Source organism: Oncorhynchus gorbuscha, unplaced genomic scaffold, assembly GCF_021184085.1.
Source record: "Oncorhynchus gorbuscha isolate QuinsamMale2020 ecotype Even-year unplaced genomic scaffold, OgorEven_v1.0 Un_scaffold_7086, whole genome shotgun sequence".
Classification (NCBI taxonomy): Eukaryota; Metazoa; Chordata; class Actinopteri; order Salmoniformes; family Salmonidae; genus Oncorhynchus; species Oncorhynchus gorbuscha.
Window position 1 is genome coordinate 7,501 of NW_025745522.1, and position 3,571 is coordinate 11,071.

Below are 3,571 nucleotides of genomic sequence, written 5' to 3' on the forward strand. Positions count from 1 at the left end.
CCGCCCCAGCACACACACGTTCATGCACCATGTGTCTACATGTGTAGAAGCATTAGAGCCCGCCCATAGCCCAGGTGCTCCAGCACTTCTTCTCTATCCTGTCGTACCGGGTTCTATCTTCTACCCTCCCTCATGCCCCTCTTCGCTGCCAAACTGAGGGTATGTTGTCCGGGGGCAGGGATCATTTTCTTTCCATCATTGTTTTCCTCGCCCCCAGGTATAATGACCCATGTTCTGTCCTCCCACCATACCTCCGACTCATCCCCTTCCTCCATTCTTCTTCCTCTCTTCTTTCCAGCACCCTCTGGTTTCTTCAGGCTGGCTCTTGAGCACAAAGCTGTCCCCTGTGCAGGAAACAAGTAACAGGAGAACCTGAGACACACACACACACACACAGACCACTATCACACCCCAGACAGGTAATTGCTAATGGCTCTGTTATAACAGACTTGTTATTGAGTAGACCCAGTAAAAGTGCCCAGGAAAGTGAGAGGTGACACACAGAAGCTTCTTTCACGTCACTTGGTTTCAGTCTGGCCATGACGGCTCTTCTCTCATCCGTGATCAGTCTTGTCTGTCTTGTGTGCAGACGAAGAGGAAGCCCAAAGGCCAGGCTGGCTATGTGGTTGTGCTTGAGGTTCACTAACTGTAACTCTCCCCTATGAGCTGTAATGAAACTCAGTCCAAAGTGCATTTGGGTATTTTTTTAACTCAATTGAAATGCTAAGTCAGAACACTTACTGCACACAGGAGTAGGTTTGATACCATTATTAGATATAGTGTATAGAAGAAAACATCTACCTTTCTTAGTTGTCCCTCTTTTCTTTCTTTCACACTCACTCACTCTTTCTCATCTCACGGTAGAAACCCAGCTCTGAATGCATTCCGCTGTGGTTTTCTGCAGAGGCTCAGTGTGTCTCTTTTCTGTCCCAACCAGACCCTGTAGCCAGCATCCTCCCACAAGGTACTGACACAACACATTAGCCACGAAAAACACAGTAGCATTAAGGTTTCATGTCACGGTAAAGCACTTTGTAGCACTTAAAGCCTTTGGACTTTATTATGCCGGGTAACGCGTGGTGGATGTCCTGTTTGTGACTGTGATGCAATTCAATAATGAAAAGGTCTACAGAGAACTGGTATCAGTGTGTTTTTCTCTCTCCCTCTGTCTCTCTCTCTCTGAGTGTCTCTCTGTCTCTCTCTCTCTCTGAGTGTCTCTATCAGCCTTCTGTCTCTCTTCTCTGTGTCTCTATCGCTCTCTGTCTCTCTCTGAGTGTCTCTATCGCTCTGTCTCTCTCTCTTCTGAGTGTCTCTATCTCTCTCTGTCTCTCTCTGAGTGTCTCTATCTCTCTGTCTCTCTCTCTGAGTGTCTCTATCGCTCTCTGTCTCTCTCTCTCTGAGTGTCTCTATCGTCTCTCTTTTCTCTGAGTGTCTCTATCGCTCTCTGTCTCTCTCTCTCTCTCTGTCTCTCTCTCTCTCTCTCTGTCTCTCTCTCGCTCTCTCTCTCTGTCTCTCGCTCTCTCTCTGTCTCTCGCTCTCTCTCTCTGTCTCTCTCTCTCTCTCTCTCTCTCTCTCTGTCTCTCACTCTCTCTCTCTCTCTCTCTGTTCCCTAGACTGTGAGGAGATAGAGGCTGTGTTGAGGTCCAGCCTGCCCTCTCTGTGTTGTCGCGTGTGTGAGTGGCCCTCTCTGCTGTGTGAGTCCCCAGGGCCCCAATGCGACCCTGCCGGCCCCAGGGCCACTCAGTACTGTCTGCTCACATTGCTGCACCTGGCCCTGCAGCATGGAGACAGGTACTTGGGGACATGTAGACACTGGCTCAGTTGTTATTAAGGTTATTAACAACACGGCATTGCGTTGAAAGATGTCTGTTTACTGCAGCCAGTGGTTTACTTAGCATGAGAGGGTTATGTATGTGAGTGTGTGCGTGTGTGTGTGTGTATATACACTGAGTCTACAAAATATGAGGAACACCTGCTCTTTCCATGACATAGACTGACCAGGTGCATCCAGGTAAAAGCTATGATCCCTTATTTATGCCACTTGTTAAACTCACTTTAATCAGTGTAGATGAAGGAGGAGACATGCTACAGAAGGATTTTAAGCCTTGAGGCATGGATTGTGTATGTGTCATTCAGAGGTTCAAGGGGCAAAAGATTGAAGTGCCTTTGAATGGGGGTATGGTAGTAGGTGCCAGGCGCCCTGGTCTGAATGTATCAAGAACTGCAATGCTGCTGGGTTTTTTCTACACTCAACAGTTCCCGTGTTGGTCAGGATAGTCCACCACCCAAAGGACATCCAGCCAACTTGACACAACTGTGGGAAGCATTGAGTCAACTGGGCCAGCATCCCTGTGGAATGCTTTCGACACCTTGTAGAGTCCATGCCCCGACTAATTGAGGCTATTCTGAAAAGGGTGCAACCCAATGTTCGGAAAGAGTGTTCATAATGTTTTGTACACTCAGTGTGTACAATACAATACACTACCTGTACCTATCACTGCACCATCAATCGTTGCTGGTTCAGGCCGTGGAAGCAGAAGCCTGGCTTGGCGGCTAGTGATAGGAGTAGTGGAGCTAGTCTTGGTTAGCTCGGTTAGCTCCAGCCACTCACAGCGGGGCACTCCTGTGTGCAGAAGTTGATGTCGTATGTGAGGGCTGATGATGTACATGTCTGACATACCAAAAGCACCTGGGAGGTTGTGCTGCTGCCGGATGCTCAGGAGGACTTGAACTCTGAACGGACTTCCGTCTCCTCAAAGACCTCACAGACCGCAGTGAAGGCTTGGAAAAAGAAAGTAACAAAAGGAGATTTTATATGTTTGTACTGTTCTTTAAACGTCTTTGTTTTGAAAACCTTATTACTGTACATCTTATCTGACTGCATGATAATGCTCACTGGACACAAATAAAAATTGTGTGATACAATGTGAGCGCCCTTAACAACATTTTTACATTGTAATTCATGAAAATGAAATTTGGTTCCAAAAAAGGGATTTCGATTGTACTTTAGTCACATACAACGCTGCTTCAGTCGGTGGGGCTTTGTATCAAAAGCTGCTTAAAAACAAGTTGAACTTGTAACTAGTAAAACGTTTATTTGAAGTATGTTTAAGTCTTAAAATTGTTTAGATATATGCTTAAGTGTAGTTCTTATGAATGTCTGAGGAGGCCGTTTCAAAAAGTCAATATTCCTATGAATAGGCATGTGTGTGCATTTAGATATTGTCTATGTATGGTATACGTTATGTGGTTGCATCACTGACCAATGTTTTCTCCTGGACTCGAGAGCCCTCCAGGGAACTTCCATGCATTTACTGTCTGAAATTAAGTCACAATAATATACTTTGAACCAATTTGTAAGTCGCTCTGGATAAGAGCGTCTGCTAAATGACTTAAATGTAAATGTAAATGTTGTGTGCGCAAGCACGTGCATCATAAAACATTGTGTGTGTGTGTGTGTGTGTGTGTGTGTGTGTGTGTGTGTGTGTGTGTGTGTGTGTGTGTGTGTGTGTGTGTGTGTGTGTGTGTGTGTGTGTGTGTGTGTGTGTGTGTGTGTGTGTACCAGGCTGCT

At 46.1% G+C, this 3,571-nt stretch overlaps 1 pseudogene; it reads right to left on the minus strand.

Annotated features, from left to right (window-relative positions):
- Positions 1 to 1,754: 1,754 nt before the first annotated feature.
- On the minus strand, positions 1,755 to 3,318 carry LOC124019144 (annotated as a pseudogene).
- Positions 3,319 to 3,571: the final 253 nt, after the last annotated feature.